This window comes from Calypte anna, chromosome 6, assembly GCF_003957555.1.
Source record: "Calypte anna isolate BGI_N300 chromosome 6, bCalAnn1_v1.p, whole genome shotgun sequence".
Taxonomy (NCBI): domain Eukaryota; kingdom Metazoa; phylum Chordata; class Aves; order Apodiformes; family Trochilidae; genus Calypte; species Calypte anna.
This window is the reverse complement of record NC_044252.1, coordinates 34,854,966-34,865,796: the sequence shown is the minus strand read 5'-3', so window position 1 is coordinate 34,865,796 and position 10,831 is coordinate 34,854,966.

The window sequence follows — 10,831 nt, the reverse complement described above, 5'->3', positions numbered from 1 at the left end:
GTCATCATGGCTATCCTTTTGGAGAAAAAAGATACATCGTCTCACTTCTCCATACTTTCCCCTTTCTGAAAACCTCAGGAGGACCTCAGGGCAGTGAAAAGAAGCCAAATCCCCTTCAGCCTTCTCATGGGGAAGGTAACCTCTGAATTTGGTCCCTGTTCAGGAGCAGGCTGGATGAGTAGCACACAGCTCACTGATGGAGACACTCTGGAAATGCAGTGGGGGAGGCCATACATCTGCAATAATATTAATCTCAGTATTTATCTTACAGATGCAAGTGTGAAGGATGTTATCTAACTCAGACTCTGATTTTTAAATCTTTCATGCCTGACATTTAAGTGTATGTCCCCTCCCTTCTGAGACTGCATTATTCTCATATTATAGATTTATGACAAAGCCATCTCCTATATACTTGATAGCTACTTTGCATATTATGCTATTGAAAGCTGGAACAGATGAATAGATTTAATAAGAAGCTGAATGTATCACCATAAAGGATCCAAGCTATGACAGCTGAAGAGCACAGTAAATCTGTAAGAGTGTGATGAGAAGGGGCTTATCATCTGCTACAGATGGATGGGCCATGGGGCTGCAGACACCCACAGCCAGGGGACACACACAGGGGAATTGTCCCTTTGCTGCTGAAGAACAAGGCACCCAAATTGCAGTCCTCAGAGTGACTTGTCCTGTCCCCTCATGGTATTGACTGTGGGATGGGAAAGCAGCCCCTTGGTGTCAGCTGGGAAACAGGAACAAATGAATCTGGACAGAAGTGAAGCATATTGAAAGGCTGACACTGTGCTTGAAGGTCTGGACTTGCAGGATATCTGCAACTTGATTATTTCTCCCCAGAGCTTGAGGCAGCTATCGAGTGCCTTGCCTATTGACTTCAAGGAGAAGAGGGTAGATCCCCTACAGACATCCAGCATTTTATGTAATTAATGACCAGTGCTTTTATTAGAAAGGTAAATCAATGTAATGAAAATAAATACAGCTGGTACTTGGGTAACAAAACAGTTCAGCTATTTCACTGTTACTGCAAGGTGTGGATCCTGAGTGACTGAAGATGTCAGTGCTCCCTTGCTCCCTGCTAGAGCTCGAGGATTTGCTTGGTACTGATGGCAGAATTTACATAAAACCTGGGGATCCCTGATTCCCTTTCTGGTTGGGTTCCTCTGCACTGCTGGACACAGGGAGCAGAGGGACCTGTGATGCCCCTGGCAGCATCCCACCCCACCCCACCCAGCAGTGGTTCTGGCACCCTGCCTGGGGTGATGCCTTGGTGATTGTTCCCTCTTTGCTTTCCAAATATAAAAACAATGAGATCAACTCAGGGCTCAGACTGGCACAAAATGAAATCTGTTTAAGCTTTCTTGCAGAAACAAACCAACAAAGGTTGTTGTTGTCCTCTTTGTTGGTTGGTTTTGTTTTGTTTTCCCTCTTTTGCAGCATTTTAAGAAAAGAGGCAAATCAATAAAAGGAAAATTATAAACTTTAAAATAATAAAAAAACACCAGACAAAAAACAAACAAAAAAAACCCCTGCTGCTTTCCCATGCTATTTTCTTATTAATCATTTGTTAATCAATTGTTGACCCTTAAACAAAATGCAGTTTCTATATCTGGGTGCAAACATATCTCTTGCATCTGCAGAGATAACAGCTCTGATCCATCAAAGCTCACCTAGATTTTCTCTGCAGGAAGGGGAGCTTGTGAGGTGGAGGAACTTTGCCTCCCTCTCCCCATGCTGCAGAGCCAGGAGGTGAGGGGGTTAAGAGCAAAAATGTCTCTGAGCTTTCCTGAGCTCTGTTAAATTTCCCTTAAAAACAAAACAAAGAACCCCAGGATTTTTTCCATTCCCATCTTTGTGAATCAGCAGGGGAAGGTTTGATTTTCTCTTGTGGGGGCCAGGAGAGCCCCAGCCACCCATGGGAAATGTTGCTCCCTGGGCTCTGCTTTCTGCCCCGTGCAGAACTTGGAGATGGTTTTGGGGTCCTGATGGAGTCAACCAGGCCTGGCTGGGCCTGCTGAGTGACTCTGCCTGTGGCCAAAGGGGCTCCTGGGAGGATGCCAATTGAGGCCACTCTACTTTTTTTGCAGCAATCCCAGCAAAATTTTCAAATAATGTTTGTTGTGAGTGCCCAGCGTGCCCTGGCAGCAGCAGGGGATGGGGGCAGCTGAACCCCCCTGGCTGTGGCATGGGGCATCTGCTCAGCAAAGCCCATTTAAATTCCTCCTGTGTTTTGGTGGGTGTGAGACCAGGGTCACTGGCTGACTTTGCCTCCTGGGAGAGGGAAGCAGACTAAGGGCCCTTATGTGAAAGTAAATCCCATGTAATGATTGCACAGCTTGACAAGAAAAACCCAACCTGTGCTGCCTGCCAGCCCAGGAACCTGACACTTCCGATGGAATTGTGCAAGGAGTAGGTGTTGCCTTTACAGGGAAAAGACTGAGATCTGACCAGCATTTGTGTTTGATTCGTATGGGGCGAGATGCTTTGGGGTTGGTGATGGAGCCAAGGGAGCTGCCTTCCCCAGCAGACTCTGCTCCTGCTCCCGGGGTGGAGATGGCAGCGATGCAGGACAGGCAAATGCAGACAAAACCATTCCCTTCTTGTGCCTGTGGCAACCCAGGTTAAATGAAACAGTGTGTTCCCATCAAAACATGATTGTCTCAAAGCTCCTCCTGCTCTGGGGTGAATTCATTCTGCTTCCCCTTCCCACTGGAGTCCATCACAGACAGCCTGATCCCTGCACACCTCTTTTCTCTCTCTGAAGCATCTTCCAGACTGAAAGGAGCAAAGAGAGGTTGGGAGCTCTCTGGAGGGACTGAGCTGCTCTGCCTGCTCAGCCCTCCTGCTCTTTGTCCCCTGGGTTTGCTGGGGTGGCAGCCCAAGAGCTCCTGAGTCATGGAATTAGTCCAAACTTGTACTCCTGTGCTGGGCACCCAAAAATGTCCCCAGGCAGCAGGAGGTTTGTTGTCCAAAGACAATCACAGGGAGAAAGACAAGAGAGAGCTGCAGCCTCTGTCATGCTGCTGTCCTGAGCATGTTTTGATGCCTGTTAGCAAACATCTCCATTACAGTAAAATGCTAAAAGGAAACAAAATTGGGATAAATTCTTGAAAACCAGAATAAAATTGCACTGCTTTCCAGGAACAGTAGTTGTCTCCCTGCAGCTGAAGTGATGCACCTGGAGTGTCTGTCTGAGAGGGGTTATTTCTGTATCATCCCATCAGGGGTGATGTGTCTGTGCCTCAGCAAGGGTGAATCAGTTAAAGTTCAGGCCGGGTTGCTGTTATTCCCTCCTGTTTGTCATCTGAAGGGGATGCAAGACAACCTAACTGCTGAGGGAGACTTTTTATTCTGCAGCTGTCTCCTGCATGCTCAGGTCTGTGTGCAGTTGATCTGGCTCAGTGTTTAGCCTTGTAAGGTGGCATTTACTGGAGGAGGAGGTGGATATCTCACTGCTGGGACTGGCTTAGAGCTGTCCCCAGAGATCTTCTGTACACACAGACTCGGGGAACGTCAATAGATCCACAACATCCCTAAATCATTTCTTATCCATTTATCCTCCTGGTGCACCCCACCTGCACTAATTCCTCAGCCTCCAAATCTCTCCTACCATCTGCAGTATTGGAAAATCTATTTGTATGATCTTGTTTCTGGGAAAAACCTCAGAAAATTTTATGCCAGTAGGAGTGCACCTGAGGTGTTGCTGTTGGTCAGGGAAAGCCTGGCAACTCTTGGGCAGTGTGGGGCAAAGCCAGGGGATGCTGAGAGCCCCCCATGTGTGGTGCCTCCTCACTGAGCACTGCAAGAGGGGCTGAAAGGGAGAAAAGATTCTGGCTTGGTCTCTTGAAGTGAGAAGGCATCACCCATGAGGGCAGAGGATGGGAAGCAGCAACGTGAGCATCTGCAGTTTGTTTGGCTGTGGTGGAGGATGGTGGGGAGGTCTCCATTTCCCATTTCTTCTGAAAGTTTCCTGATTATTTTAGGAATATGCATTTATTAATTGACATTTTAACATGAGAAAAGATGAGGAGTGCAACTCCAACCCCCTGGGCATGTTGCCTTCCCTCCTGCCCACTGCAGGCACCCTTGCAGCATACAGAGGAGGAGGAGGAGGTTTCTCCTTACGTGTGGGAAAGGCTGCAGGAAGATCTTTTCTTTCCCATTTTGCTCAGGAGGGAGAGATGTGGGTGCACTATAGCCCGGAGCAGGAATTTTCCAGGCTGCAGCATAGATCACAAGTCTCTCTCAGAACAGCTCGTGTTTGTTCAGCATTCTTAACTGGTGACATTTTAGAAGAAAGAAAGATAATTTTAGAAGAAAGAAAGTAAATCAGTAAGCGCAGGTTGTGCTGAGCTACACTGCTGTGTTTTGAGGTCTGGCTGAAGTTTATGAAATCCAGTCTGAGATTTTCAGATAAAAATTGTCTTTTGAGGTGAACTATTATAATTAGTGTTGATTTTGACCCCCGATGCCTGGTACTGGCAGGCAGAGCCAATGTGCTGCTACCCAGAATGAGCACGTGTCACCTTTGCTTGGCAGTGGGGACCTGTGTGTGCTGTTGGGATGCTGAGCAAGAAATACAGGGTGAAACTTGGGGGATTTGTTATAGTTCATCAAAGAAACACAAAAGGGTTGAGGAATCACTGGCAACCACTGTTCTGAGCAGGGCAGAGCATCCCTGTGCAGCAGATTGTGCTTTCCAGTTGGAATTTGGATGTGGTCACCCCAGACAGCTGCAAAGATCTCTGCCTTAAGGCAGGTTCCCAGTGCAGGTCTCATGTTGCTGGTGAGTCCAGGGGAGGAGATCCATGACCCAAATCTGCATCCCCCCAGGAGGCACAACACCTGCCCCTGCCCGGGCAAGGAGGCAATATGAACAGCAGCAGTGAGATGAAGGAACCAACTGCACCAAGTGAGCTCCTCAGGCTCCTTCCCCTCTCTCCAGCAGGAACATTTGGCTCTGCCTTGCTCAGCCAGGGCACAGCAAAAGCAGCACAGCCCTCAGAGTGGGTCTGAGCTCTGGCAGCAGCTGAGCTGGCATTTTCCAGCATATATTTTTAATGCTGGCCAAATATGAATAACTCCATTACAATCCTATTTGTGGTAAGAAATGACTGATTTGAGTCAGAGCAAATTGAGTGCCCGATGCCTGCCTGGCCTCCCAGCCCAGGGCGGTGTGGAGGGAACCTCTGGCACAGACATAGGTTGTTTGCTCATGGGCAAATTGAACTTTTCTGGAAGAGAAATTAGTATGGAACAGCACAGGCAGGGAGAGCTGAATTTGTGCTTTCCATTGGTATCTTTTTTGGTTTGCATGCAGGAGGGAAAATATTTCAAAGAATCAATATGAGAAGTTGATGTCAGTGGAAAAACTTGATTCGAGATGTGTGCAGGCAGGAGACATTGAGCTTCAGCACCCTGAAGGCTGGTGGGTGCCCTGAGTGATGTCTGGACACATCCAGGAAGGCAGAAAACTGAGGATTTAACAGAATAAGTTCTGATATTAACATTCAGAATATATTTCCATCCTTGGTATTTCTTAATCTCAAGCACAACGCAGAAAAAGTTGTTTTTTTAATTTTTTTTGTTTTGTTTTTTATTTAGCTTTTTTTTTTTGCTTGTTTGTTGGTTTTTTTGAAAGCTCTTTTCATAGCTGTGTGTGCTGGAAGTTTGTGATGTTTGAGGTTTTGCACCTTAAAGCTGAGTTCTTGCAGAACTGCATGCTGACTGTGCTGCAGCACACCCACCCCCAAACATTCCTTTAAAGTTCTCTGAAGTGAATGCAAGAGGTAAAATCTGCACTAAGGGAAATGAAGGCCCTGTGCAAACGATGAATTATCTTAAAGAAAGTCACATTTTATATGTATCTGCCCGTGACACTGTCAGGAAACTGAAGCCATAGATCATTTACTTGGTCTAATACAGAAACAGGCAATCACAAATTGATGTCAATGGTAGCAATTAACATCAAGAACTATACTTTAATAATGGCTCTCCAGAAAAATGTGTGTTCAGATCTGATTTACCATTTATATGCAGATTTTCTGATGTAAATGAAGGAAAAGAGATGAAGAAATCTTCCACTCATCTTTTATATCCTCCTGAACTCCTAAGTGATCTAAATGCAAATACATCTAAACGTGGAATAACGAGAGCCCCATCCTTGCTTTATGGCACTGCATCAAGGCAGCAGCAGCAGGCAGGTTTGTTTATGGGCTTTGGTTTCAATGTGCTGGTGGTTAGGAACAGCAGTGTCAAGGCACAGGGGTGTGCTGCAACTTTATTACGAAGCTGAATAAATCAAAATACAGGAAGCAGCTACCCCTGACAGGAGAGGGCATTGCAAAGCTCCAGGTACTGCAGATTTCTGGCTCCACAGGGTGTTTCAGAGGGGCTCTGCACATCAGGGCAAGGACACTCACCCCTGGCAGTACCCCCTGGGCACATCCACTTTAAAATAGATATTTCTGTGGGGTTTTGTTTTTTTTTTTTTTCAAATTTCAGTTTAAGTGTGATGAGCATTCACTCACACTGTTTATATAAAATGCCCTATATAGAATCTCCTGATAAACTTGTCTTGTCTTCTATGGTTCTGTGATTCCTTGGTTCCCTCTTTGTGTTAAGACTGAAAAGAAGTGATGTTGGGTTCTACACCTCTACAGGTGACAGAGGTACTGAACACATCCATCCAGCTGAAATGAACCACAGCACATCTCCTGCTCCTGAGCAGAGAAAAAGTCTGTGGGAAATCAAGGGTAAGTGGCAATTTCTTTGTCCATCTTCAGCCTGGCAGCTTTCAGTGCTGTATTTACATTTTTAATTCTTTCCATGGGTATTAGTGGTGGTTACTTGGGTTATTTGCCTAAAATAACAACAAAACAACAATGCCAAGGTTACATTGTGAGTCCAAAGACAAAGTTAAAACAATCAAGAATCTGCTCTTTAACTCAAAGCTATCAATAATAATGCCCAGGATAGAAAAAGCGATAAGAGATCAGGCTGGACAGTGAGCAGACCTTTGGGAATGCAGAGGTCAGGAGGGCTTTCTTATAAACAGACTGTTTTAAATGGGTAAAACAAATTAATCTAGTTGTCAATAAAGCAAAACAATTGCAAGATGGAAAGTGGCCAAAAGTTGCAGCAGGATTTCTGTGAAATCCAATTAGATGCTGGAAAGAAAAATGGCATTGTGCTATCAAGCCAGGAATAAAGGTAAACAGAAAAACTGACTGAAAAAATTCTAATAATTTTTGTTCATTCTTTAGTGAAGCTGATTTAAAAATGTATTTTCCTAATGAAAACCCCAGGGTTAGGGTTTGCAGTCCTGGCAGACCTGGTGTGTTACTGTGGCAGCTGCTGCCCACCTGGGGTGGCTCAGGACACGTTCTGCAGCTCTGGTACCAAACCCTCTGCTTCCTGGTGATTGCCTTTGATCCTGTGCTCACAAGGAGCAGAACTGACAGCGTGAGCAGGTATTACAAGATGGTAACAACTCTGTTTTAATACATTTTTAATGCTGTAAAAGAGGTGGTGTGAAGCTAGTGAAAGGTTTTACAGTGAAGCATTAGTGACAGCCGTGATGGCAGTGGAAAGTTATAGCCTTCCTTCTAAGGATAAGAACATCTTGCTGTCACTTACAAGTGAATTTTCATTGAACTGACAGTATTTTCAAGGGGCATGGCATCAGAAGATAAGATTTCTACTTGCATGGCACAGATTAAGCTTTATGCATGGGTCTGTGTTTCAATGATGTGTTAGCTCTGGTCAGGGGAACAGCTGAGCTACTCCTGAAGTGTTCCAAAGTGGATACTGCTGAGGGATGAGGCAAGAAACCAGGTGGGAGGAGACTGGTAAAATCAGGATGGGGTTTTTTTATGTTTAGGAAAGGTCTGAAAGAAACTTTCACTTCCATCCCCCTGCACAGGGCTCTGTGTCCCAAGGGAGGAGCAGCTGAGGGGTGCCCCTGGCCTGGGGTGTAGATGCTGGTTTGGTTTTACTGTCTGCATCAGGAACCCCTTATGAATCAAGGTGCTGGGACAAACACTTGGTGCTGTCCTGCCTTTTGCAGAGAGCCAACGTGCTGGGGAAATGGCCAGCAAAGTGTTTGTGTCTGTGTGTGCAGCACTGCAGTATTTATAGCTCTCTGTGCTTCAACCTGCTGCTTCAACAAAGAATTCACCCAGGTGGAAACAGGCAAACAGGAGGCAGACAGCACTGCTTTTACAGTTTAACAGGAAAATGGGAGTTTAAAATACCCATTTCTTCACTGTATAGATAAAGCCACCCATTTGTTTCCCATACAGTTACTGTTATTCTTGGAAGCACAAACACAAGGAAGCAAAGGAAGATTAAAAGTGGGGATGGTGGCTGGAGTTGATATGAAAGGGTTAGGGTGGTCATTTGGTGGTCCCAACCATGTGAACATGTTAAGACATTTCTTTGGGCATTCTGGCAGGCAGGGGAATGCTTGGAGCACCAGGACTGCCAGCACTGGTGTCTGAGAGAGGTGGGGAGGTTCTGAGCAGGGTGGGTGGCTCTGGGAGAGCCCCTGGGATCCTCCTGGGGAGGATGGAGCAGGTCTGAGGGCAGGGATCCCCCCTCCATCCCTCAGCAGGAACAGCAGAGGAGCTGCTGATGGGGAGGAGCCGAGCTGGTGAGCAGCATCCCTGCCACAGCAGCTGGGGAAGAAAGAAATCCTCAGCAGTTTGGTTTCACCCAGAGGAAAGCCATTAGCTGCTCAGTAACAGGTGGAAATGAAATTTAAATCCCTGTAAAAGACAATTGCACTGTTAAAAATACATTCAGCCGTGCTATTGGCACTTTGCAGATTTTCTTTCTCTGTCCTTTTTAAGGAGCCAGGTGAGATGTATGAGTGCTGCCTGAGTTTGCCTCCTGCCAGCCCCAGCCACTCAGAGTCTGCAGCAGTTGGATGACATTTATTTGGTGCAGAAATATTATTTTTCTCTTGAAGAATAAATCTTCTGTATGTTTGATGTGTTAAAAAGTGTACTGAGCATTAAAAGCAAAAATAACAGACATCCTTTGGTGGGCATGATGAACACAGTCTGGTGAGAACAACTTCAGGAGCTAAATGCCTGGAATTGAGTTAGGGTAATGGAAGTTTGTGTCTCAACATGAGATGAGTGTACATCTTATTTATCACTGATCCCTAGGAGGAAATTGTCCCTGAATTCTTTAAAAGCTTTTACATCTTCTCCATTCAAGACACTGAATAAAAATTAGCTCTTCACCAATATTATTTTTATTTCCAATAGAAATCCTCTTCTGCTTGCCACTTATATTTTTGGATTTGGTCCAGTCATTTGCTTTCTTTTCTGATTTTTGTACTTTAGATGATATAGAACTTGCTGGAAAAAAACATTGCCTGCCTAATTCTTTAAAAAAAAACCCTAGACATTGATTTTTTTTTTTTTTTTTTTTTTGGTTTTTGTCACAGATTATTCTGAGACAGAACTGTTGATTTGCAGCAAGAGTGTGCAGAAAGGAAAGAGCCATCTGTAAACATTAAAAAGAGAGCAAATAAATAGCTGGTTTAAGACAAAGCATGCTGACAGATCTCTCTGAGTGGAGGAGCGGGTGGCAGTGTGGATAATGCCAATAGCTGACAAGTGACTCAGCTCAGAGTCTCTGCAGGCTCTGGGTTCAGCTCCCTGCTTTGTAGACCATGTAGCAGAAATTGGAAGTGTAAGAGGTGTTCAAAAGCAGAACGAGCTAGGGGGAAAAAAAAAGGAAAAAAAAAAAAAAAGGGAAAAAAAGGCTTCAAGTAGAATAATAGTTAGGGAGGAGATCCGGGCTAATTTTGGGGAGGGAAGAAGAACCCTCTGGACCTGAGAGGTGAGGAAAGGAGGCACTGGCAGGGGAATGCTGGCTTTGTTGCAGCAGCCTGGGGCTCAGGGAGGAGGCAGGGATGCCCCAGCCAGGGCTCTGCTGCCAGCTGGGACCAGGGTCCCACCAGCCCCACCTTGGCTCTGGGGTCCCATTAACCTCACCCTGGCTCTGGGGTCCCACCAGCCCCACCTTGGCTCTGGGGTCCCATTAACCTCACCCTGGCTCTGGGGTCCCACCAGCCCCACCTTAGCTCTGGGGTCCCATTAACCTCACCTTGGCTCCAGGATTCACCCTCCTGACCCCTGGGCAGCACCAGCCCTTAAGTGTTTGGTGCTTGATTGCTTTAGGCCAGTAGTTCAAATTTACTGCTGCCTTTATTGGGAGATTTTGTTTCTCCTTGAAGTCACCCAGCTTTTTTTTTTTTTTTTTTTCCTTTTTTTTCCCTTCCCTGTAGTTTTGTGTTTCATTTGTCCTTGAATTGAATGAGGTTTGCAGAACTGGGAAGCTGACATGGCAGGAGAGGCTACTCAGGAGAGCTGAAGATGTTATGGATGTGCATGTTACTATTATGTTACTATTACCTTATTACCTGGAGCCTCTGAGCCTGGGAAGAAGGAAGGGAACACCATCTCCACCCAGCTTGCTCCCCCCTCTCTGCTCCCTGCTTTTGGGGGCAATTTCCTTTCTGTCTGTCCCCAGTTGTGTGCAGTACAAATATTGCTGCACCCGGCCTGCAGAATCCATGTTTGATTGACTAATTGTCCCATGCAAATCAGCTTTCCTCTGCAAACACAACCATCCTTTCACAAGCCCTTTGGGCAGTCCTGAAAATGTTTCTCTAAAAGTACACAACTATGGCACAGTATCTCTACAGCAGTACAGCTGGGGTCCTGTTTTCTGCTCCAGTATTGATGACTGGGCTGGGAGTTTCAGTGGCTGTAACACTCAGTGTGTGCAGAAAAAACTGTCC